The sequence below is a fragment of the Pelodiscus sinensis genome, chromosome 20 (genome assembly GCF_052426305.1).
Source record: "Pelodiscus sinensis isolate ZL-2025 chromosome 20, ASM5242630v1, whole genome shotgun sequence".
NCBI lineage: Eukaryota > Metazoa > Chordata > Testudines > Trionychidae > Pelodiscus > Pelodiscus sinensis.
This window is the reverse complement of record NC_143071.1, coordinates 12,507,915-12,534,991: the sequence shown is the minus strand read 5'-3', so window position 1 is coordinate 12,534,991 and position 27,077 is coordinate 12,507,915. Positions and strand designations below refer to the sequence as shown.

General features: G+C 42.7%; 1 protein-coding gene across 1 annotated transcript in view; it reads left to right on the top strand.

Annotated features, from left to right (window-relative positions):
- Positions 1-27,077, top strand: part of ANKFN1 (ankyrin repeat and fibronectin type III domain containing 1) — a 364,510-nt gene that overhangs the window by 54,331 nt on the left and 283,102 nt on the right. The window contains exon 2 of the mRNA XM_075903834.2: positions 15,149-15,381. The gene's annotated coding sequence lies outside the window, so the exon portion shown is untranslated. The remainder of the gene's footprint in view (positions 1-15,148; positions 15,382-27,077) is intronic.

Below are 27,077 nucleotides of genomic sequence, written 5' to 3'. Positions count from 1 at the left end.
TAAAGGGCTGCACTGAAAATAGATCCAGAGTCACCCTTTTATTCATGCCATAGCAATAATATTTGTACAACGTATGCCTTGTGATTTAAAATCTAACATACTGATCCATAATATCCTTGGGAAATGTGACTATGGTGTGTATGGAATTATGGGTACTGACTGACATTTTGCTTTTAAAGTCAGTTGGGCAAGTCTACACTGCAACACGTCCTAAGCTATGTAGATGTACAGCCACTGCAGTAATTACATTGCTTTTGCCTGTCCATGCTGTGCTCCTGGTATTGGTAGTGTGCTTCCTCAGTAGGAGCATTTGAGTTGATGCAGAGCCTAGTGCATGCTGGGTAAATATATCACTGTGCAACTCACCACCCTCTAGTGCTGGGTGCTATGGGGGAAATGTGTCATTTCACGGGGTGATGGGGAATATGGCTTCAGCACGCATGATGCAGTTCTCTCCATCCCATAATTCTGACCAAACATTCCATATTTGCTCAGAATGGCCATCAACAGGAGTTAGACTTGCAGAATAACTGCTTAGAACAGCTTGCAAATATTCTTGCATTTGTCAAATATGATTTGTTTTACTGTAATGAATTTTACATGGGGCCACACTTGGACACTGTTCGGACTCTTCCACTTCTGCATCTTCCCCCGTACATAGTGGTTTTTCTTCCCCGGGGAAACAGAGAAACAGGACTGACTCCCTATTCCTTTCTAAATGCAACTCAAGAGGCTCAATTTGGTTCAAACTGTAAGGGCCCCTCAGCCTTGGGTCCTGGGTGGTTAGGAGATTACTATTCTCTCCATTTTTGATGCTGATCACTTTGGATGCGTTTGCTAATGGTTGTTGGATTTGTTCATCATTGTGCTGGGCACAGGTTGCTTTCTTACTGAGGAGTCCTGCATTCTGGAAGTTGCTTTTTTCCTCTTGGTCTGATGGATTCTGTATTTAACTTTCAGGGCACACTGCAAGTTTTATCTCTTTATGCAAGACATATTGGAGGAGGTAGATCAGATACGGTAGGTTTTGTGGGGAGTGACAATGTTCCCTTTTTAAAAAGTCTGTATCAGTTGAATGTTGTTCATGTCCCTGAAGAGTTTGTGATATGGGCATGATATGCAGTCAACTAAGGAATTTATCTCACACATACTACAGATTGGACCTTCCCAAGGGTGCTGGACTAGGACCTCACAGATCCTGGATGAGGGATTTTGCTAGACCAATGGAGGTCATTTCTGGCTCCCTGCCACCAGCCCCTCTAGCCCTTGTATGGCTGCTGGCTAGAGCCTGCCGCCAGCCCCACTGCCCTGCCAACCCCACTGGGCTTTCTGGCCCTTACAGACAGCCCTGTTGGGGTGCACTGGCCTCCTAGCCCCCTGGCAGCTTGTCTTGCTGGCCTGCCAGGCTCCCAATCAACATCCCTTCACCGGAACTCTCAAGTTCTGCAACATCTGTGGTCCTACCAGAGCATGGATATTGCCAGATCAGAGAGTCCTGGTCTAGAGAGGTTCAACTGTATAGTGATTTGCATTTTAGGTAGCAAAGCACTGAGGTGGAAAAGTTTTCTTTGAGATTCGGCCAATATTTGCATCTTTTTCAAAGACTCTCCCCCACCCCCGAGTTAGAAGAGAACAAGACAGAGAGCAGCTAAAGCCACTCAATAATCCCCTATTTGTCTTGCCACATTAGAAGTAACAAAATGGCTTAACCTACAACACAGATCATTTTTTACACAAAAAATTGCATCAAGGCTGACAGCTTGTATACCAAGTTTCAGCCCGATGCAATTTAGGAACCACGGAATACGAAATCCCGCAGGGGAGGCTGGCGGAGCAGGTTTTGTTACTGAAATGGTAATTTGGATTTAAGTCTGCTGCAGCTGTGGATTAGTATGATAACTCTCCCTGCAGCATGTATCACTGAACCAGAAACAGGCTCCAGGCAGAGACACTGCCTTGGCTGGGTTTGTCAAGCCTCAGGCACCCTCTTGGTGCCATGTCAGTAAAGACACGGGCTCTTTTGCTGCGCATGGGCTTAATTGGGTCCTGCCAAGGGAAGGCTGACAGGAACCAGTTGGACCTCCCTCGTTCTGGCACTGGTGGTTCTAGGCAAGTTCTGGAGTAGAGCCGAACAAAGCGGGGGCTCATCTAAGCCATGCCAGCAGAGCAGCTCCCAAGGGGCAGTTCTCCAGCCGGGAACAGTTGTAGCGCTGGAGCATCTTGGACCCGCACCTCCTGACCTGGCTCACCCCTTTCTTGCTCCAGGGAGGGGGCGTAAAGTACGCTGGCACGTCGTCATGTTGAATTTTCACCTGATGAAATTCAGCCCGTTCCTGGCTCCCCAGTGCAGTGCAAAGGGGCCAAATGGCAACCGAGAACATGTCCCAGCAATAACTACGGAGGAAGAAGCCATCTAACACTGCCTTTTATTTGTGGGCTTGTTTCAACCCTATCTGCAAGAGGCAGCTGTGCTCCCTACTCCTCCCCTGCACATTCACCAGTATGAGCTGTAAATAACAAGCCTATCTTACAAGCAGGATAAATATAAACTAGGTTCTCTTGCTTTGTTCCTTGTCAATCTTCTCAGCATTAAAATAGCGGGTCTGAAGTTTTGCACAGGACAGAAAATAAGTTTCCTTTAGGTGGTGTGAGTGGGTCTGGAAGCCACCCCCTGGGGGTCACTGTCTCTGCTGGTCACCTTGCCAAGGGGTTGTGGTAGATGAGCAGGAGGGCATGGGTTCTCCTTCCCCCATTGGGCCCTGACTTAGGGCCCTGAAAGGCCTATGCTTGCTTTTCACCCTGGACACAGCCTCCCTGAGTCACTGCCGAGCTCTCTGTTTTCTGAGGTGGGCCGTAGTTTGTCTCAGACAGCACTATGCGGCAGGTTACCTACTTGTCTCTGACCCAGAAGAGGTGCCATTCACCAGTCCTTCTCCTTCTGGTCTGGGTCTGGCTGGGTCCTCCTCCAGAGTTCTCAGAGCCAATGTCTCTCCCAGCCCTGTCTGCCCCAATGGAACCAACTGGCTCCCTTTTAATCGCCCGTCCAAGTAGAGCATGCTCAGTGTGGGTGGAGGGCGGAGTCTTCTGAGCCCCAAGCTGCTCTTCAGCCCTTTGCTCTCTGGTGAGGGGGTTAATATAACCTGCCATAGTGGCCAATAACCTCTGTGGCTCCATAGATATTAGAACCTCTTCCCAATGCCACGCTCCCTCACTTTGTTTCTAGTGAAGCCCTAAAGGTGCATGAAGAATTCCCATTCAGCACTGGCCTGCGTCTGTTCACTTTCACATGACTCCATGATTTACATTTTATCACATTGTCTATGGTGATTTTAATTTTTCTGTGACAGGGTTATACGTCAATCGGCAAAGAGAGAGCACTGAAAAGAGAAACCTTTTTTGTCTGCTGTAACATAATATGCATTACAGAAGAGCAAAGGTTTTCTGCTTTAATCAAACAGCTAGTCCAGTTTCCTGTAAGAAAGCAGTGGCAGGCCTCTGTGGTTACCAATAATTGTTTGCATTGACAAGCAACGTGCCAGACTATTCCTGCCTATGTCTGATCTCCCCCTGACCTTTTTTTAAAAGACTTAAGTCAGCTGCCAAGACTTTCTGTCTTGAAATATAAGATTAGCCTTTTGTATATACAGACCTCTCCAGCCTGCACTGCATAGATTTTTATGCCTGTAACTTTAAACCAGTAGGTTAGTCATAAAGAGAGCGCTTTTCTGGCTTCTTTAAATATAGGGCACCTCCTTGTTAACATGATATTGTCGGCAATGTCACTTGCCATTGTGCACCTTAGAGGGGTGTGTACATATGTTGGATGTGGGGTTTTTTTTGGTTCAGTATGTTTGTCGACATCTCATTTGTAAGCTAATTTCTTTGAATCATAAGAACGGCCATACTGGGTCAGACCAAATGTCCATCCAGCCTAATATCCTGTCTGTCGACATTGGCCAATGCCAGATGCCCCAGAGGGAGTGAATACAACAGGTAATCCTCATGTGATCCCTCTCCTGTCATCCATTTCCAGACAAAAAGAGGCTAGGGACACCTGTACACAGATGCCGTGTTGGTTTTGACCACTGTAAAATATCCTGGTCCAAGACCATAGTAAAATATACATCCTGTGATTTGTACCCTAGCTTGATTTTTTTTTTTTTTTTTGGTCCCACTTCTTTATGATTAAAATGCTCTTTTTTTTCTGCTTTTTTTCTTCCACCCATGGGTTGTTTGCATTTTGGGCCTTCATCCAGTGATGCTCTGAGGGCCCTTCAATTCCTGCTAAAATCAGTTTCATTCTCTAATGCTCGATCGCTTTTATTACTATTGCTAGTTATGTGTATTACGGAAGCATTTTGGGACCCTATTTTGTCAGTTACACTTAGCAAGAGACTGTCCTTGCACCACATTCTGGAGCCCCAGTTTAGTGCTCTAACAGCAAGCTGGTGTTCTTAAGATCATGCCCTTAGCCTTTCTACCTACAGAGGTGTGAATGTAGAGGACTCTTGCATTTCAGCTCTCCCTGTGAGTTCTGATCTTACTCTGAATCAAGAGCATAATATTAATGCAGCCAATTTCCTCTTGTATTTTAAGCTGCTCTAGCTCCTTCTAAAGCTAAGGGGCCAATCAACATACCTTGGGCAGAAATTGTTCTGCTTCCTACACGACTGTACACCAGGGGCCCATTGGCAAGATAATGAAAGAGTTACTTACAACTATATGATGTCTTTTAATTGTCTTGGGAGTCACAATGCACTTTTCATGAAAGGAAATAAATTGGCTTATTGCTGCCAATAGATCTTGGGGAAATACAGAGAAAAGAAGCGGAGACATTATTGAATAAAATGATTCCTGTGTGTGCTCCAGGCTGCAGCATCACTCAATATCAGCACTAGGAAAGTTATACATAACTGTACAAGTAGCATCACGATTTGCCCTAGGATTTCAAGGTAAGAATAATCTTCTCTCTGGATCATAGCTCAACGGTGCAGGCAAAACTGGTGAGTGTGCAGCTGCAGTAAACCATGATGGTGTTAAATAGATTAATTTAATCTGATCCTATCTGCTTTGACAACTAGTAAGACTCTATAACAATGACTTACGAAATTAATTGAAATCCTATCTTAGGGCATTAATTAACCAGCAGCTCTCATGACTCTCGGTAAGGATCTAGTGCCATACCCAGAACATCTTGGAGGCATAGTATTTTTAAAAATATATAAGGGGTAATGTGAGCTGGTGAGTCATAAATAAACCTGTAGCAAATTATTTTTTAGAACAAAATGTTAACCAGTTAATATAGCTGCAATTTTTCAAAGCTACCTTTAAAAACTCATATAATTGAAATTCTATTGCAGGTGGGTACCTACCTCCCCTAAGCTATCTGGAAAATCACAGACCATGTTTTTAGACAAATTAGAGTGGGTTTTCAGTCTTAGTATAAAACAATACGAGCTCTGGGAAGCACATGTTCAATTTGCAAGTATTTACTGCAACAGATAAAGTGTCAGCTGCAGAGCAGAACTCCAGGGGTAGCTGACTCCCATTCCCATGCTCAGTCCATTCCATTAAACCCTGAAACTGAGTCTGAGAAGTTTAATTTACATCCCATTGGTTTCATCCACAGTTAGCTCTTAGGAGGTTAGAGCGTAAGGATGCTTTGGTTCATGATGATGACTGCACAGCTGGTGATGTGGCTGTGACATGGCATGAATAACCAAAATAAGGCTGGATTGACATTGCTGAGCTGGTTTGGGTGCAGTTGACTCCGTGTGAGCAGGAGAATTCATAGAGCGCTGCAGGTTGCACCTCTCTAGTCCGGCACACTCTGGTTGGGCAACTTCCGTGGTCCAGCATGATTTCAATTAGCCAGATGTCCACTTATCATGGGTGTGGCCAAGTTTCCTGAAGTCCCATAAAGTTTGTTTGCAGCCACCAGTTCTGGCTCTCAGTGTTCTGTGCTGTTATTTAGCTCTTCTATATCCCAGTAAGCAGTGGAAGTGTTGGCAATGCTGCTAGACAATATTGACCTCTTGTGGTTTGGCAACTGCTTTGGTTCGGCACTGGTCAGGTCCTGAAAGTGACAGACTAGAGAGGTTCAACCTGTAGCAGATTTACCCAGCTTTGCTCTGGTTCACAATTTGGGAATTCCATCAAATGTACAGTAAAACTCCAATTGTCCGGCATCCAGTGGTCTGGCACCCCCGATAGTCTGGCACCAACTGGAACCCGGAAGGGCTCCGGCCAGCCGGACAATTGGAGCTGCTGTGAGCACCCTGGGCGCTTGCGGCTGGGAAAGTGAAGGGGAGAAGAGGGGAAGGGGATTATACCCCTGTGACGGGTCTGTTTTAACAAAAAAGGGCTCTAGTCAATTTGGTTTCCAATAACATTGTCTTCTAGTTTTCAGACCAATGATCTAGCTGGGCCAAAACAGAGCACTACCCCATTTTATCTCTTTTTTTTTTCCTGTAAGGTTTATTGAGAATAAATTTTATTCCAGGTTCATCCTGTTTACTCATATTGGTTCAGTTTTTCAACATTCGCTCAGTTATGTTAATTTTGAGGACTGTACTTGCTTTGGTGATTTGGTCTCATTTCTATTTGGTTTTAGGAGGAGCAATCCCATTCCAGGCACATCCCATTTTCCTGGCACAACCAAACCCTTATGTTGCTTTAAATTATGAGAAGAGGAAGCTGCATACTGAATTTGGTGGTGCTAGTTCTTACAGTTTAGGAGGAGTTTTTGATCAGAGAGACAGACAAACTGTCTAAAATATATAGTGGGTTACTGTCCTACTTCATCTGGAGATGACCAATAGCTGGTGGTGACGATGCATGGAAACTCACCAGATCTATAAAATAAACATCAGAAGGCTGAGGGAGACAGATCCTGATCAAGCTGTAGATTGTCCATGGAATCCAGGACAATTTATACCATTGGAAGATCTGCTCAAGACTGATGAATGACCACTCTGCAGGATACATGGATGGTTCAAGCCATAGATGTTTTTTTTTTCTTTTCTTCTGATCCAGGTATAAAAGAAACACAAGGTCTGGGCCTTCTGTCACCAAAGGACACTAAGGCCGTGTCCACACTCAGGGTTTTTTTCGGGAAAAGTAGCCTTTTCCCAAAAAAACTTCCCCTGCGTCCAGACTCAAGCTGCGTTCTTTCGAAATTATTTCGAAAGAACGCGGCTTTTCTTTCGATGGCGGTAAACCTCATTTCACGAGGAAGAACGCCTTCTTTCGAAAGCTCCTCTTTCGAAAGAAGGCGTTCTTCAATGTAAAGAGGCCGTCTTCGAAAGAGAGCATCCAGACTCGCTGGGTGCTCTCTTTCGAAAAAGCGGATTTCTCTTTCGAAAGAAGCCTGCAGCCTAGATATAGCCTAAATGAAAGGCATTTTGGATTGTGAACCCCCCTTTTCCCCATCTGGGAAGTGGCACAAAATTGCAGGTGGACCAGGCATGTCCACTCAAAATGGCCCATTTTCATTGTGGCTGCCAATATTTTCATACAACTCTATGGCTGTGTCTAGACTGGCCAGTTTCTCCGGAAAATCAGCCGCTTTTCTGGAAAAACTTGCCAGCTGTCTACACTGGCCACTTGAATTTCTGCAAAAGCACTGACTTCCTACTGTCTGAAATCAGTGCTTTTTGCGGAAATACTATGCTGCTTCCGTTTGGGCAAAAGTCCCTTTTGCGCAAAACTTTTGCGCTAAAGGGCCAGCGTAGACAGCTGAGATTTGTTTTCCGCAAAAAAGCCCCGATCGCGAAAATGGCAATTGGGGCTTTTTTGTGGAAAAGCGCGTCTAGATTGGCCACAGACGCTTTTCCGCAAAAAGTACTTTTGCGGAAAAGCGTCTGTGCTAATCTAGACGCTCTTTTCCGAAAATGCTTTTAACGGAAAACTTTTCCGTTAAAAGCATTTCCGGAAAATCATGCCAGTTTAGACGTAGCCTATCTGTTGCTGCCTCTGTGTGTTGGGAGGTTGACAGAGCTGAGAGAATTCACATCTCAGTTCTTGGTTGCTTCTTTCCTTCTCCCTCATAATCCCAAATGGCTTTGGCTCTGAATACAGAGGAGATGGAGCTTGTTCCAATCTCTGGCACTGACTTTTAATATTTGACAACAAATCAGTGCTTAATAGGTCTGATATTCCCAACTAGGAGATGATTGATCAAAAGTCATGACTGGACATTATTGTTTCCCTAAACTCATAGTAGCTTTACTTCCCAGGCTCCCACAAAACAATAAGTTGGACAGTGGGATAGAAAGAAGAATGATGGCTGGACCAGTGACAGAACAGAAGATAGTGGGGGTTCTGTAGAGTTGCCCTTTCCCTTTGTTCTTTCAGTTAGTTGTTCTTCTGCTGCAGTCTTAATTTCCAAAAAGGTGTGTGTGTGTGCGTGTGTGTGTTCTGAAATCTGCCACATGTACTCTTCAGGAATGTGGCATTGTGAAATGAGATTTCCACTTGCCTACAGGAAGGAGCAGACACTCTATTTATTAGCCTCATAAAAATACAATCTGATATCAATAACACCCAGGCTCTCCCCATTTCCTCCTGCTAGCGTTGTGTCTGGGTCAGCCTTGCTCTTTTGCCAGTACTGGCCAGACTCTCCTCAAATGGGATTCTGAAAGTCAGCTAAAAATAGCTGGTGTTGGGTGGATGCTCTGGCTAGTTAATAACTCATAGAAAGTGCTTGGAGAAAATAAGCACATTCATTGGCTCCTATTCCTGGCTGATGATTCTAGCTCCAACCGCTGGGCATGACTGCCCACATCCGTCTCAAAGGGTAGATGGGAATTTTGCGGAGGTATATACATTTACTAGTAGCTGATGTTTCAAAAATGACCAGTCTGCAGCTGTTTTTGAAGGCTTCTGAGATTCCCAGGTACTCTACTAGGGGGCACAAACAAATAGATTTCCTGTGTTCTAGTTCTGTGCCTTACTCTGGGCTTGATCTGATGGCCATTGAAAGTCAACGGAAAGTCTTCCTTCATCTCCACGAGGCATTAACCACTAGACCCTAATCCTCTAACATAAAGAGTTAGTCTGCCCCTGCAGCTCTCATGGCTGTATTGTTATGTGAAAACTTTTGCTAACAAGTGTAATTTTAACACCAAAAAGCTGGGGGGTGGGGGGAGAGTTAAATAAAGTGATTGGACTTTAAGGGCTGGAAGCACAAATTATGTTGTGCAATCTGAAGTCTTCCACTCCCCAGTTTATTCCCTTTTACTTTAGGTGCCACATGCTGGCTTGCCAGCTGTATGTCTGTTTCCACTGAGCTTGGACTCTGCTATAACAGCAGGACCTTTATGTTCTCAGGAACAATTCCCATAATTTATATCCCTCCCTAGTGCCCTCACTCAGTAAATGTGCTTTGTCCGAGCAGTCCTTTTGATGCATCTTTATTCTTGCAAGTACATGGTAACCTGCACCCACTGCCTTTCCATAGGCTTACAGGTAACTGTTAAGCTTCCTGAATTAATTCAAACCTGCAGTGTCCTCCAATTGTGTGCTTCACAATTTCTGAAATTTCAGCACCACTTTCTATTGCACAGATGAATGTCCTAGATGTCTTCTCTTAACTGTGTAATGATTTAAAATGCCGCTACAGCATTATGAGATCCCCATCATCTTTGAAGTGATTGTTTTATCACCCTGAAATTAAATCTTTAAATGAATTTGAACATTCAACATGGGTCAGAAATGGGAGGGAGCCTGGGCTATAATAGCAGACAAAAAGGAGCGACAAGGCAGAACTGAGAGGCAAGATCAAATCCGTATCTTAGATGCCTATATACAAATGCAAGAAGCATGGGTAATAAGCAGGAAGAACTTGAAGTGCTAATAAATAAACACAACTATGGCATTGTTGGTGTCACAGAGACTTGGTGGGATAATACACATGATTGGAATATTGGTAGAGAAGGGCACAGCTTACTAAGGAAGGACAGGTGGGGAAAAAGGGAGGAGGTGTTGCCTTATATATTAAAAATGTATATTCTTGGACTGAGATGAGATGGACGTAGGAGACAGATGTGTTGAGAGTCTCTGGGTTAGGTTAAAAGGGTAAAAAACAAGTGATGTAATGCTAGGACTCTACCACAAACCACCTACCCAGGCAGAAGAAGTGGATGAGGCTTTTTTTAAACAACTAACAAAATCATCCAAAGCACAGGATTTGGTGGTGATGGGGGACTTCAACTATCCAGACATATGTTGGGAAACTAATACCACAGGGCACAGACTATCCAATAAGTTCTTGGACTGCATTGAAGACCTTTTTATTTCAGAAGGTTGAAAAAGCTACTGGGGGGAAGCTGTTCTAGATTTGATTTTAACAAATAGGGAGGAACTGGTTGAGAATTTGAAAGTGGAAGGCAGCTTGGGTGAAAGTGATCATGAAATCATAGAGTTCATGATTCTAAGGAATGGTAAAAAGGAGAACAACAAAATAGAGACAATGGATTTCAGGAAGGCAGATTTTGGTAAGGTCAGAGAACTGGTAGGTAAGGTCCCATGGGAAGCAAGATTAAGAGGGAAAAACAACTGAACAGTTGGCAGTTTTTCAAAGGGATATTATTAAGGGCCCAAAAGCAAGCTATTCCACTGCATTTCACGAGGAATAACGGTAGTTCGAACTAGGAAGCCTAGTTCGAACTACCTAGTTCGTGCCCCGTGTAGCCGCGCTGCACGGGGTTCGAACCAGCGGGGTTTTAAAAATGGCGGCTCCCCGCTTATGCAAATGAAGCCCGGGAAATTCAAATCCCGGGCTTCATTTGCAAGTGCGGTATGCCTACATTACCCTCCTAGTTCGAACTAGGAGGGTAGTGTAGACATACCCTCAGGGAGTAGTTATTAACCATTCACAATCCTGCTGGAAGGGCATAACAAATGAGGTTCTGCAAGGGTCTGTTTTGGGACCAGTCCTATTCAATATCTTCATCAGCAATTTAGATATTGGCACAGAGAGTACGATTATTAAGTGTGCAGATGATACAAAGCTGGGAGGGGTTGCAAGTGCTTTGGAGGATAGAATCATAATTCAAAATGATCTGGATAAACTGGAGAAATGGTCTGAGGTAAATAGGATGAAGTTTTATAAAGACAAATGTAAAGTACTCCACTTAGGAAGGAACAATCAGTCTCACACATACAAAATGGGAAACGACTGTCTAGGAAGGAGTACTACAGAAAAGAAACTAGGGATCATATTTAGACCACAAGCTAAATATGAGTCAACAGTGTGACACTGTTGCAAAAAAAGCAAACATGATTCTGGGATGCATTAACAGGTGTGTTGTGAGCAAGACACGAGAAGTCATTCTACCGCTGTACTCTACGCTGATTAGGCCTCAGTTGGAGTATTGTGTCCAGTTCTGGGCACCACATTTCAAGAAAGATGTGGAGAAATTGGAGAAAGTCCAGAGAAGAGCAACAAGAATGATTAAAGGTCTAGAGAACATGACCTATAAAGGAAGACTGAAGGAATTGGTTATTTAGTTTGGAAAAGAGAAGACTGAGAGGGGACATGATAACGGGTTATCTAAAAGGGTGTCATGAGGAGGAGGGAGAAAAATTGTTCTCCTTGGCCTCTGAGGATAGGACAAGAAGCAATGGGCTTAAACTTCAGCAAGGAAGGTTTAGGTTGGACATTAGGAAAAACTTCCTAACTGTCAGGGTGTTGAACACTGGAATAAGTTGCCTAGGGAGGTTTTGGAATCTCCATCTCTGGAGATATTTAAGAGCAGGTTAGATAGACATGTGGGATGATCTAGATGGCACTAGGTCCTGCCACGAGGGCAGGAGACTAGACTCGATGACCTCTCAAGTCCTTTTAAGTTCTAGTGTTCTATGATTCCAATGCACCACATCCTCCAAAGGGGTGATACAAAAAAATCAGAGCTCTTGGACTGCATGTAAATCCCCATCCGATTTTATCGAGTGCCATTGAGAGAGCTCCAATAATCCATCCAAATCCCTGTTTGGGGAAATGAATCCTGGTCCTTACATGCATTTCCTCCTAGTGTCATTTGGAGAGGTTACAATCTTCATGCCCTAAGCTGCCAAGAAAGAGTGCTGTTAAGCGTACATCATACTCCCATTCCAGGGAACACTGCATTTCAAACATAGGTTTTCCATTCCTTTTGTTCCTTGAGGGAAAAATGGATGGGGATGGTAGGATCATATAAAGTGTAGTTTTAGGGATAATTGTATATATCTGTAAGAAATAGTGATGGATGATCTGCCTCTGTAGTTTCAAAGAAAACTTTTTGCAGAAATACATATTTCATCAGGGATAAATAAATGTAACAGTGTGTCTAAATAATACATTCATAGAGTGTCACTCCAGATACTTGGGCTCTGAGCCAAAGCCCATTGATGTAAATGGAAAGCTCTGATTAAGCAAACAGTAGCGCTGCAGTTCTTTTTAATGCAGGCACTAATTTCTCGTCTCAAATCCCCATGATATTGCACAGCATCTGTACTTTCCCATGGCAGAGTCAGTGCTGAGATCAGTAGGAGTTCTTTAGCGCTTTTTATTTTTCATAGATTTTAAAGCCTGAAGGGACAGTTATGGTTATGTAGTCTGCTGACCTGCTGCATAACACAAGACATAGGACCTCCCTCGGTAAATTCTGCCGCTAGCCCGTAACTTCCATTTGAGCTATTTCTATATGATAGATAAATTGAGGAGGGGGGATATGGATGACTGTATTATAGGGGAGTGTCTTATTGCTGCTGGATGGCATGGGAGGGCAGAAAAGCAGGAAGGGAGAGTGAGATTGAAAATTGAAACATCTACTGAATATCCAGATTAGTGCCTGGATGGGAGATCGTTTTGTCTCGACTTTTTTTTTTTTTTTTTTTTTTTTTTTAGGATGATGTAAAAACTAGAATTGTTTTGTAAGACTTAAGAAGCCATTTATAGAATTATTCCATGCACTGAAAATGTTTCTCTTCTTTCCTCTTTGTGTATCTAAATCTAGGCGTGCTGCTTGTAATCCAGAGAGCTCAGACTGTGTGAATGGTGTGATTGTGGGATTGGACTGGATCATCTGAAATGCTGAACATGGTTTTGTATGTGATGTTCTGGACTGTGCTGGACTGTGCTAGGAATAACTGCGTGGGGTGAATGTCACTTTGACACATTACTGTAAGATAAAGACTGTCTAAAATGACTTATTTTCTCCATATTATAATTTTTAAAAGTAGCAGCTGTTATTTTTCCTGAAGTTCACAATGATAATTCAAAATTTCCCAACAGAAACTGCATTAATCCAAATCAATACGTTAAAGTAGTCAGGTTTGGATGTTTCTAATGAATGTAACTTTCATGGTATCTATATCTGGCTTTGATACTATATAGTAGGCAGTTACCTCAAGCTTGGGTGACATTTCTATTTTAGATTTAGTATTCTAGTTCCAGAATGATGAGCTATTGGTGTCATTTTAACTGGCATTCCTTTAACTCGATGGATAAATGCCTTCTGTCCTGAAGCGTCAGATCTCTGAAGACCATGCTCTAGGTTACTGAACATCCTGTTAATAAAATCTGTTGTTCAGACATGAGCTCCCTCTGAAGAAAAAGCCATGGTTTGTGTTGGATCAGAAGGCTGAATTCCCTTTGTTTCTGTCATGTTTCTCTTTTATTTTGCAGCTCATGGTAAGAATTTTATCTGTCACTAGTAAGAATTTTATCTGTCTTCTTGAAAACGTTGATCTTTCTAGCATCACTGGGGGAGAAGGAGTTATATAAATTCAAATGAGGGCATTGCGGTTATATGTGCCATCAACTTCACAAACAAGACCCCATGAAATAATAATGTTCAATTCCACACCTGACAGATTTTCACAATATTCGTATTTTCAACTGTGGCGCTGGAGCTTACTCTCGTCAGCTCTCTCAAGCTAAGCAGGCTCAAGATAGGTCAGTGTTTACATGGGAGATGTCTTGAGAGTACCCAGATGCTGCAGGAAGAAGAGTGAACCAGTATTGAACTATTGTGTTTTCTGGTGTGAAGGGCACTTTGGAATGAGAAGAAATGTCTTCTGGCTATGGGGCAAAAGAAAAGTCCTGTCTGGCTAGAGCTGGCAGCAATTTTTTTTCCCCAGTGGAACATTGCCAAAAAATACCCAAACCCTTTCTAAGTTTTCACTGGGGAAAAAATGGGAGGCGGGTATTTGAAAAAAAAAAAAAACCCCACCCCAAACTGAAAATATTCAATTGCTGGGCACATGGACAAAATGTCCCTCTTTCTGTTTTTCTGTCAAAAAGACAACTAATTCTGTTCAGAACAATTGGTGTCTGGGAAAAAATTCATTCTTTTTCAGTTGGTGGTGGGCTAGTGATGCCTAGTCCAAAACTGGCACATTAAATCCTGCCTATTTGAAGTCCTCTTGTATTTTCAAATGAACAAAATACTTTTCATTTCTTAACCTTAACTTGCTGCATGGCTTTCCTGTGTGCTGTCAGAGTACATTTGTTCCACCCTAGAAGTGATTGCATTTCAATAATGAGTAAAGAGATGTTAGGGCCAGATCCTGTGGCAGTGCAAATTGTATAGCCTTGTTGAAGCTATGAAAATGGACCAATTGACAGTAGATGAGGCTCCAATTCTTAATTTTTACACACTGACTTAGAAATTATTTTCTAAATAATACTTGACCTTTGTTAAGACCCTAAATTGTCTCAGTGGCCATGACACGTTGCTAACAACAACATGGAACTGGCTTTAAGACAATCTATAGAGCTCATAGGTAATTAAGCTTTTCAAAACAGGGCAGTTTAGCTATCAAGATTATCATAGCATTTGCTGTGGTTACTAGCAAAGGGAAGGAGAGTTGCCTCATTGAGATCTTTACTGTATTTTTAAAAAATGTAGGTTTTAACCCGAGTATATTGCTATTGACTATATAAAACTCACAGTTTTACCTGGCTTTACTCACACGCTTGCAAGTTCATAAATAATACTTTGTAGGCTTTCCAGGGTTCAGAATGCCAATGGGAGACAGATGATAACATGGTGCTATTCCGCTGCAATCTATTGTGTTACCTCTTCATCTCAGGTTGCTGCTCTCCCTTGGGTATTCAAATGCTATCAGTTGTCAGCTTCTTGTGTATTGTTTCTTCCTGCAGGAGCTCAGCAAGTGGAAGATGACAGAACCAAAGCTTTGCCCCCTTTAGGGGAGCAATAGAACTCCAATAATGACATAAGAGTCAGTGTTCATCTGGGAATCTCAGACAAAGCAGCCGGGAGGAAAAGCATTTCTGTCAAAGAAGGTTTGTTTCAGCTGAAGCCCAAAGAGTACAAGAAGCAAAAGCCACTGAGTAGACTGGCAAGAGGGAAAGACAAGCTGAAGCCACTACATGTGAGTATCCTTTAATGATTTTTTAAATCTGGTCTGTTTTCCTTTTAAGATGAGGAGATTGGCATGTGGAAACCTCATTTAGAGATAAATGCATACAGAATGGAAGAGCAAAACTTGCATTTCCCTGCATCATGTAAAATCATATGTGAAGTGTTAGGCATATGCTTTTTTATCTGTGCTCTAACTATGTGGATTCAAGTGGATTGTAAAATCTTTGCAGGGGCAGAAAATTCCCTGTCGTTTTGTCTGGCAAGTGTCTCCAGTCATACCGATCCCACAGGTGCTTATTAGCAAGGGGCTTGGAAAGGATTTTGGGGTCAGTTTATTTTCATGCCACGCAAAGACAAGTGCAGCCTTCGGGGAAGCTCTTATTCATTGTGTGTGTTTAATGTTAACGACATCTTCACTTTTCTCAGCAACTGCCAAGTCTATGGAAGTAGGGGTTAATTCCTTTAGTGTCGGGGTGAATACAGCTCAGCTAGCCCAGCATGGGACTGGAAGCATGGAGCAAATATTCCTGTTTTTATGGAACACCTGAGGTTGAATGTATAGCGTGATGGACAATTTTTGTTTTGGCTAGCTTGAGAGGGTGGGCAGGGAGGCGCAAAAGAGGGTGCATGTGGGTGTGCACTGCCTGAAAGTTTGGGAATAAATTGCTTTATAGATCTTGACATGTGCCTTGGGGGTTGAGTCCTGAAAAGTGGGAGAGGCAGCGGCTCCACACCTTGCAGCATCAGACCCTAAAGAAGGATCAGCACAAAGCAGATAGAAAAAGCTGCAGGGATGTGTCAGCCCAGGCTCTCTGAGCGATATTAGCGGTGCATTCTTTCAAGCTCCTCTGTGCCTGCTATAAAAGCGCAGCACTGCCACTCTTGGCAGTAATTACGGGGAGCTGTATCGAGGGCTGTGCTACATCCACCTGGAGTGTGGCATGTTTCAGAAACTGGCGTGGCTATTGTAAAAGAGAACGGGGGAAATCTCGTAGCCTGACTGGATTTACTATTGGAGCATTTACTTGTGTGCTGCCATAGCTCACTTAGGTGCAGTTGGGAAATACAATGATTCTTATAACACTATTCTCGTGGAGATGTGCTCCCAGATGTGCTCCCAGCTTGACCTGGGCATTTATGTATAATTCATATGAATGTCTTGGAAAGAGCACGATTTACCCGCCTGTATTGTCTCAATATACTGCAGGTGAAACAGAATATCGGTGTTTTGAATGGTGATTTTGGGAGTTTTGGTTCTAGATAAGGAGTGGGCAATAAAACCGTGGTGATTTATCAGGGATAGTCCCTGGTGGGCCAGTGACATTCTATTTACCTGCACCTCTGCAGGTACAGGCAAGCACAGCTCCTATTGGTTGGGAGTGATGATCTGTGGCCAATAGAAGCTGTGATCCCCCATTCCTGCGGAGGCACAGGTAAATTTGGCAGTGTGGGGGCTTGCCAAGGGTTTACCCTGGCAGAGTGGATCCAGCCCAGAGGCTGGTATTTGCCCAGCCCTGTTGTAGACCCTCATTAGGACTTTGGTAAAATAAAGAATGTCCCAAGAATTCTCCCAAATCTGATACTGAGACCACTGCACACTGGGGTCGGAACTTAGCCCCTTGAATTTGGATAGTCCCGGTTACTTGGGTCATAAGTGCTGTGAAATGAATTGATGGCCTTATTTCAGTTCCTAATGGGGAGCTGTTCATCACAACTGTCCTGAGAATGGTCACCCTCTCTTAGGAGAAACATGAAGAGCTGGGTAGTTATAAAAATGTATATTTGCCAATCACTCTGAGTGGTCACTGCAGAACACGGCAATGCTATATTGGGTGATCAGGGTAGGGATAAGCTTTCTGCGCCACTATCCATGGCTCCGACGTTTACATGGAACCACAGTCTTCAAGGCCATATTGACACACACAGTGTCCCACTTGTCCAACTCCCCTGGTGATAGCAATGATCAGAGTGCTAGTGTAGACTGATAAAGGCATTTCATCCACTGTGGCCTCTAACCCTATTCAGAGCAGGTTTACAAGATATGGGGTAAAAATGTCAAAAGTACATAAATGACTTTGGCACTTAAGTCACATTTTCAGAAATGTTTTGCACACTGGGAAGGCAACGTTTCATTGAAAGTCAATAGGACTTTGGAGCCTACACGCTGTTGGAAATGGGAACCCAGGCACATATGAAAATGTTGCCACATTGATTTAAAGCACAAGCGTTTATAGGAGTGTTTTGTGCACTAGAGCTCACTAACAAAGCTGTACCCGAAGGAGTAACAGTGGGAAATGTGAAGAAAAGTCTCTAGCCCAAGACCTTCCAAGAATAATCTGCACTTTAAAACATCCTGTTCAATCAACTAGAGTAGGGTGGAAAATAAGCCCATCACCCCTAAAAAATAGCTCAGGTTTCGGCATCCAGAAAGATTTGGGCCTAAAACTGCTAAAACCAGACAAAAGCAAAAATGGCTGAAAACTGCCTTTTTCTGTTTTCAGATGGAGATTTTCACTTTTCCCACAAAAATGGAAAATATTTAAGAAAAGCAAACGTCTGCCGCCTACCTTTTTTCTTCATTGAAAATCCTGTGTTCCATCAATTGCCAAAAATGTCTCTATGGAACAATTTCACCCACTCCTTCCAGGAACCACTAATTTTCAAAGTATTGTTCAAGGCTTTTAGTTGCATGGTTCCCTCTGATGTCAATATAGCCAAACCCTATGTTAAGATTTGAGAATGTAGCTGTTAGGATTATACACTGCATTCAGCACTTCTGAGAAAATTCTGAAAACAATTTTTATTGCCTCAAGTTAATAAGAAGTTTAGTAACAATATTCATTAATGCTAAATATTCATTAACCCCATTTGCTGTATTTTAGTTGAGAGTTACTAATTGCATTTGGATAATTAAGAAAGGAATACACTAGAAGTTTTGTGCTGGGCTGTATATTTATCAAAAAAGAACACATTGCTAATGACAGTCAGATGGGGTTGAATGCATAATTGAATAGAATAATTAGACTGTCTTCAAGCCTCCGAACCACACATGTCTTTCCTTCTCCAACCCCTTTCTTCAATATTCTCCTTATTTATATTCTTCTGATACTTCACAAATAAAGGGCTATGTGCAGTCCTTGATCTGTGCACTGGGAGTTCTGCAAATGGATCAGGAGCAAACATTCTACAGTCTATCACAGCCAAAGTGTGTTTGGCCTTGAATGCATGATGAATTCGTTTTTAATGCTAATTCTTCTTTCTCTAGCGAAAACATGCTGTCCAATCCAGCATGTTAAGTAAGCATGATCATACTTGGGTCAATGTATGGATGGCAGACTGTAAAGAAACATGTGGGTGCTGCAGAAATGGTGATTCAGTTGGTGATGCAGGTTGAACCTCTCTATTCCAGCACCATTGGGACCTGATTAGTGATGTACCAGAGAATTTGCTGGACCAAGGGAGGTCAATAATGTCTAGCAGGATTACCAACACTTCCCTTGCTTCCTGGGCTAAATTAGAGCTAAATAATAGCACAGAACACTGAACGCCAGGACTAGTGGTTATAAACAAATTTTATGGGACCGTGGGAAACTTGGCTGCACCCATGCTAAGTGGACATCCGGCTAACTGAAATCATGCCGGTCCGGACCACGGATGTTGCTGGACCAGAGTGTGCCGGACTAGAGAAGTTCAACCTGCATATGGGGCTGACGCTGCTTTAAGCAAGGGGTTAGATTAGACATTATACTAAGGTGTCTTCCAACCCTAATTTTCTATGATACTGTTAGTTCCGAGTCAGAGTCCACTCAGTTACCTTAGCAATGGACGAGGGAACAATGCTCCTGGATGTATCATCACTTACATGAGATGTAAAACTATGATCCTCAGAACTTCCACAAAGGCGAGAACTTCTGCCTTGTGGAGGATTTCAAGATTCCGAAGTCTGGTTTTTGATCTGAATCGGAGCAAATCCCCAAAATATTGAAATTCTCAACAATGATAACATGTTGACAAAACGAAAACATTTTATTTAGATTCTGGCTCTTTAAATTGTGTTGTACTATAGTATAATATGCCATATGCATTTTTAAAAATCAAAATGTTGTTTGAGATTGAAAGGTTTTCAATCTGAAATTGTCAAAACAAGATGTTTTGATATATTCACAGCTTTTTTTAACTTTGAGTTTTTTCCAAGAAGAAAATCTGGCAACATGTACCTGATTTCACAAAGGATTTAGATTTCAATTAAGCTGCATGTTTTGACATAATATGGCTCTGCTGAAGTTTTTCTGACCAGATCTAGTACGGATTATTTCTGGTCATTAATGGCTGTTTTCATAACCCTGATGTCCTGGCCAAATTCCAAATTAGGTAGAATCATTGAATCATAGAATATTAGAACTGGAAGGGACCTTGAGAGATCATCAAGTCCAGTCCTCGCCCTCATGGTAGGACCAAGCACGGTCTATATAATCCCTAATAGATGTCTGTCTAACTTGCTCTTAAATATCTCCAGTGATGGAGATTCCGCAATCTCCCTAGGCAATTTATTACAGTGTTTAACCACCCTGGCTATATCTACACTACATCCAGGGAATGCATCTGCTCTTCTGCAACTTTTTTCAGAAGAGCAGACACGCTCTTTCAGAAGCCCTGTATGTCTCATTTTATGAGGACTAAGGGCCCTTCCGAAAGAGGAGGTTTTTCTGACATTTGGCCCCATGTAGATGAGCCAAATGTTGGAAAAGCCTCTTTTGAAAAAAGAATCGAAAAAAGATACGCAAATTGCGGTTCACAATTTTCCAAACAACTGCTGGAAAGCAAGGTGGCTAGTGATCTACGTCTTGATCATTTGGCTGCAAAGTTACCTCCTCTCTGACCAAAAGCTGACTCTTGCAATAAAATTTCTGATCTTAGCATACCCTTAAAAGCAGGATTACAAATGTTCTCTGGAAACAAACCCAAGAGGGCTTGGAGCAGGTACATCTGGAGAATTCCATTGACATCCAAGAGGATGTCCTTATGCCAAGATATAGTGCCTCCAGAAAATCTGTATACCTGAGTGTTGAGTAATAGTGTTTAGTTATTCTTCAGTAGGGCAAGGTTCTTGGAAATATTGACAAAGAGTGTTTTGCACCTACCCATTACAAAGCTTCTGTGATTAGGTGATTGATTATGGGATATTTTAATTATTGTTCTGTTTGGATTATGGTAGCACCAAGCAGAATTGAGGCTCTATTGAGCTAGGTGTTGTGCAGACACGCCCAAAATGATAATCTTTGTCTCATTGTCTTGGAAGAATTCACCAGAGATAATAAAAAAGGATGGGAGGAAGGAAGAATTGTCACAGCTGTTTTATAGAGGAAGAACCGAGGCATGCAGATATTCCGTAACTTGCCCAAAGTCATAGGGGAAATCTACACTAGTCAGGAATTGAACCCTAGCATCTTGAGACCCAAGCAAATTCCTTAACTATAAGGTTGGGGGTTTGTAATCCTATATATTTACTTACTTACACAGCCTAGAATGCAGACCTTCAGAAACGCAAAGTTTACCCATGTTTCTATTAACCAGTCTCTGCCATATGTGCACAAGTCAGGTCAGTCTTCTTCTGCCTAGTCATTGTCTAAGATGATTGAAGTAAAGATTTAGCTTTGAGGAATTAATTACAATTAATTGACATGCGTATAATCAGAAATTCTGTGTTTTCCATAACAATTCAAGTAGAAGATCAAATTGTGCCTGCACTAAGGAAAATTACTAGAAGGTAAATTTTCTAAAGCATCAACAACTTTGTAGTACCTCAGGGTTAGTAATTTCTCTGCTATTAAATGAGTTTACATTTCAGTTAGATAGTGAATAGCCCTGTGAGAATGGAAGGAGTTGAGGGGAATTGTTTGACTCTAACTGCAGAGATGGAAATACTCATCTTTTATTAAAACTATAGAATATGAAAGCTCTCATGGTTCCCACCTCTTTGTAAAATAAATTACAAGGGGTCATGACACCATCCTGATTTCTGGGGATAAATTCAATTCTGATGTAAGTGCTTGTGTGGGGTGTGAGTGTGTGTGTATCTCTTTTGAATAAAACAGTGAGCTTTTGAACAAATAGTTTATTCTCTAAAAATGCAGTTGGGGGTCAACTGAAACTATTTGTGAATTTGAGTTAAATTCAGCAAATAGTTTCAGCCAAAAAATTGAGGATATTTAAGTCAAAACATGTCATTTTATCACATTAAAAACTAAATGTTTTGACTTTTCATGTCCAAAGAATGATTCCCTTAGAAATTTAGCTAGATTTTAAAAACAGTTAAAAAAAAAAAAAACCAACCCACTCAAAGTAAACTATGTGAAAATCATTTTTGTTGTTTTGAATCGGATGAAATCTTCTGTTTGCACTGAAATTATTTTGATTTTTTCAGTTCAGCCTTTGAACTGAAAAATCAATTGTCCGTTCGGCTCTTCTACTGTACTGAAGTCAATACACCACCACTGGCACAAGTGTGTGCATTGTCATTGAACTCGGGGGATTAACTACTTGACTTGTCTCCAGCCACTTTGTATTTACTAAGCCATGCAACCAGTTAGCTTGCCCAAAGAGACAACTAGCTACTCCTCTGATACAGAGGAATTCTCAGATGGCACATTATCTGGCACAGGCATTTCATATTCTTCTGCTCCATATCTCAGCTCCTTAAAAGGTATATCAGGGACCTGCCTGATCCTTGGTTGGCTCATCAGGTCCTTGGGCTGCTTTAAATGAGGTGGTTCCACTTCAGTTCCTAAGTGGCCCAGGTTTAAAAGAAAGGTAATGAGGGTCCCTTGCTCAGCCCATTTGTCTCAGTTGTGCTGAGCATAAACTCAATTCCTCTGAGGACTGAGCCCATAGAGCTAAATATGTTTATGGCAAGAGGGAACTTGTCCCCCCTGGAAATCTAGTGAATTCCTTGGACAGCCAAGACATTCCTTGGAAGTGAAATGGTTCTTTCCCAGACCACATTCTGATGCAAATTCTAGCCAACTGAAAGAATGAAACAAAAAGGGCCAAAACCTCCTCAGGTCTCACTACTATGGCCAAGTCTACACTAGACACAGAAGGTCGACTTAAGGTACGCAGCTCCAGCTGCAAAAAATATATAACTGGAGTCGGTTTACTTTAACCTGAGCTTGGCGCCATCTTCACAGTGGGAGGCCGATAGGAGCAAATGCTCCTGTCAACTTCCCTTATTCCATGTAATTGTGAGGCGTTCTGGTGCTGACTAGAGCCACACTCAACAATTGATTTTCCGGGTCTTAACTAGACCTGCTAAATCAAATGCCAGAAGATTGATGTCCAGCACAGCAAGCAAAGATGTGGTCTGCATGTTACTATGAAGTCACCACAGAGGAGTAGACTGGCTTCTAGTCAAGGAATCTGCAAAGACCAGAGGAAAATATTGAATGATAGGGGTGGGTGATTGGGGAGTGGAAAATAAGAGATAGAAAAGCCTATTAAATGAGGTCTGCATGCTAAACCTATAAAGCGTAGTTGACTTATTTGTAGTCCTTGCAAAGGATGCCTGTAACTTCTATCATTTGATATTTCACACCTTCTGTCCCCAGATCTCAAAGTGCTTTACAAACACTAGTGAATTGAGTTTAACTGTCTCTCTTTTCAATAGGGGAATTGCCATCTTTATCATCCCAAATGTATGCAGGGGGCCAGACCCCAAGATGATATAAATCAACATAGCCCCATTAGATGTCCCAAAAGGTCTATAAGTTTCTATTCTGACAACTATTTCTCCTAGGGCTTTAGCCTCAATTTTTGTGCTGGATAGAATGGTTTTCTACTGAAAAGTGCCACTTTATCAAAACCAAAATGTTCTGTGGGAATGTGATGATTTTGATGAAAATCTGAGGGAAACTAGGCATGCATGTTTCCAGACCTGGTTTCCTGATAGCCTGCCCATCCAATTCTTCAGCAATCTTCCTAGAAGGCCACTAGGAGTGTGTCTAAACTACATGGCTCCATCGATGGAGCCATGTAGATTAGGCTGATCAGCAAAGGGAAATGAAGCCGCAATTTAAATAATTGCGGCTTCATTTAAATTTAAATGGCTGCCGCGCTGAGCCGACAAACAGCTGATCAGCTGTTTGTTGGCTCAGCACGCTAGTCTGGACGCTCCAGCGCCGACCTGAACGCCCTTTATCAACCTCCCCGTTATGCCTCGTAGGTTGAGGTTTACCGGGGAGGTCAATAAAGGGCTTTCATGTTGGCAGGGGAGCGTCCAGACTGCCCCGATCTGCCAGCAAACAGCTGATCGGCAGAGTGGGGCAGCCATTTAAATTTAAATGAAGCCGCGATTATTTAAATCGCGGCTTCATTTCCCTTTGCTGAACAAACAAATCTACATGGCTCCATCGATGGAGCCATGTAGTTTAGACGTACCCTAGGAGCCCATCCAGCATCATCACTATAGCTTCCATATAGCTGGCTGAGGGGCAGACCTCCAGGCAGGCTGCTTTGGAATGATAATGTCCATGATTTCCAGCTTTGGGGCACCCAAGCATGCATATTGCCCTTGAGTGTCATGGATCTCTACTTGGTGGCTGACAGGGTTCTGGGCAGCTGAGGGAGCCGTGGGAATATTTTGTAATGGTTGAAATGAAATGTTGTGACATTTTCAAACAAAAAACCCCAAAACAAACAAAAAAACCCACCAAAACATCCTCATTCCTTGGGAAATGGGTTTGTATTGTTCCATTTTAGAACATTATTTTAATAATTTTACAATTTCCCACAGAACAGGCATTTCAGTTTCTGGCCTGCTGCACACAATTTTAAAGCTGTCTGTTGTTTTGGAAGTTGGGAACGAACAGTATAGAAGAAAGCTGATGTATACCCAATGAACTGGGGAAGGCTAGTGGGGGAGATCTGCCGGAAAGCTAATGAATAGCAGAATGCCATGTTCTAAGCCAGACCCCCAGCTAGTTTAAATTGGTATAGCTCCAGTGACTTCAGTGAAGATGCACCGATTTTCAGCAGCATAGAACTTGGACCTGAGAATTTACATTTCTGTGCAGAGTGGATCTTACTAGCCAGTTTGTGCATCTGTCTTTCTGCTGCATGTCTTGGCTGCATATTGGCACGATTGGAATGCACCTGAAATTCACTGAGCTATTGGCTCAACCCAAATAAACTACAGCGGGCTCTTTCTGATTATTTATGGTCCTCTTCCATACTCTCTTAAGCAGAATTACAGAGCATGCCTTCAAATGACACTGACTGTTATTTGTTTAACGGACCAGGGGTGGGGGGGGAGGGAGGCATTGTGATGAAGACCAACCGTTTGATTATCTTATAGGCATTCGCTCTGCAGCAGCTGAATGTATTTGTAACTTCATCTGCGACCCACCATTGTCTTCAACTCTGTATACATCACAGCGGAAGCTCACCAGTAAGCTAGCTGAAGCTACACGCTGCAGCCTACAATTTCCTTTTGTGCAACATGTTATTTTAGCTGCGTGAGGAAAGTGTAGGGACAGCAGGAGTGGCTGGAAGCAAACAATGTTGTAACTGGTTTGGGCAGGGGGTTAATTGCCAAGCTTCATTTTCAGGTGTATGTCGTAAATATCAGCAGGTTCCTAAGTGTGATGTGATTATGCAGCTGCAAAAGGGACAGTCTTTTAAAATTTGATACATTGCTGGGCTCAAGAATCTAAGTTTATTGTGTTGTGTGTTTTTTAGTTTTCTTGTTTGCATTGTACCAGGCCATCTCCAATTAGCTCAGTGAGTCCCCATAAGTTTCTAGTCATTTATATGTGAAGATAGCCTTCCCAAGGCTTGTTTATGCTACAGGTTGGACCTCTGTAAACCATGAATCTCTGGGTCTGGTCCACTAGGTCCACGGATGTTCCAGGACCAGTGGAGGGCTGGTGGCTGGGAGCCCTGTAGGCTGGCAGGGAGCCTGACTCCCCGCAGCTGGGCTGCCAAGTGCACTGCAGTGGGACCACCTGGTGGGACTGAAAGCCCAATGTGCCTAAGCAGGGCTTCCCGGCAGGGCTGGGAGCCTCATGCTCTGGGAGCTGGGCTGCCTGGCATGGCCAGGAGGGAGGAGCAGCAGGGCTGGTGGCAGCGGGGAAGCAGGTTGGGAGGCTGGTGGCCAGTCCTGGGATGGGGGGAAAGGAAGCTGGTAGCAGCGGGGAGGCCGGTATGGTCCAGCAAAATTTTAAATCCCTTACCCAGGACAGGTCAGGTCCTGAAAGTGCAGACCAGGGCGGTCCAACCTGTAGGAAATACTTGATGAAAAAATTCCCATCTGTGCTACCAGCAGTGCAATTCCATGTGTGATAGCCACCGGGAGCCACTAGTGTACACAAGACACTGGTGGAGGGCAGAGATTTGGGCCCCGTGTCTAGCAGATCTGCGTCGAACAGGATTATACAACCAAAAGCTGAAATCAGGGGGGAACCTTTTCTGTGCTAAGGCTCACTGAGGTCACTGGTGGAATTGCACAGCTGTGAGTGGGGGGGAAATTCGCAGCAAACACGCCTGCTGCAGACGTCCTCTAACTGTGGAGTTTGGCCTTACACTAAGTGCTCAATCCCTGGGTTTATCTGATCTTTGCTCAGTGCCAAACCTGCTTGGGAGGGTGGAGATAGGAGGGAGGTGGCTCCAGTTAGAGAAGCTCCCCAGGCGTCACTCCTGTTCCTCTCCTTGTTGCCTATGTAGCCACAGGAAGGGGAAGACCCATGTCAAAGCAAAGCAAATGGGATGGAATCAAGGTATGTACCTGTGAGCAGATATTGACAATGGTTTCTGGACCGTTGCTGAACAAATACCACCTGTTCATAGCAGCTTCTACTATGGACAGGACAATAGGTAAAAACAAAGGAACAGTCTAATACGGGTTGTTTTGCCAGGAAAATAGCAACAGTGTGTCACAACTTTAGCTTTTAACTCTCTCTGATGCTATTTTTATCTTAAAAGGGACACTGAGCTGATGAAGTAATATCAGTACTAGAATTAGGCGAAAATTTAGGGGCAAATAGTAAATTTGGTGAAAAATTAGTTTTCAGGGAGCCAGAACTGAAAATGCAGGGAGAATTTGCCCCCTCCTCCAAAAAACCTAATAACTCCTAAAACCAAAATTTTCAAAAATATCAAAATGAACTGTTTAGAAAATGTCAAATTGAAACAAAAGTTTTATTTAGGTCCGAAAATGTCTTCCATTTTTTATTTTCATCAATGAGAACCAAACAAAAATACCCATTTCTGTTTCAAGCAAAGCAATTTCCCTGCACATTTTTGGGTCCAACCGCCAACCAAAAACAAATAAATCAGTTATTCTCTGGGCTGTAACTAATGCTAATGTTTATTTTTTCCTATCGCTCTAATATTTTATTTCTGTCTTCATGGTGATTTTAAAACACAATGATTTCTACTGATAAAACTAAACCCATTATTGGGAGGTTTTTACGCCTCTCAAAGAACCAAAACCAAAAGGCTGAAATAAAATATTAGAGCGATAGGAAAAAAATAAACATTAGCAAAGCCCATTGTTACAAAGGATTTCCCCCAAATGACTATTTGCCATATGAGAATATAATTTCAAAACATGGAGATGATATTATGCCTGTTATATTTATGAATCTCTGAGAAGGGGAAAGGTTTAACAGTTGCTTGAATTGAGATGGAATAGGTATTCATTATTTAATCTAT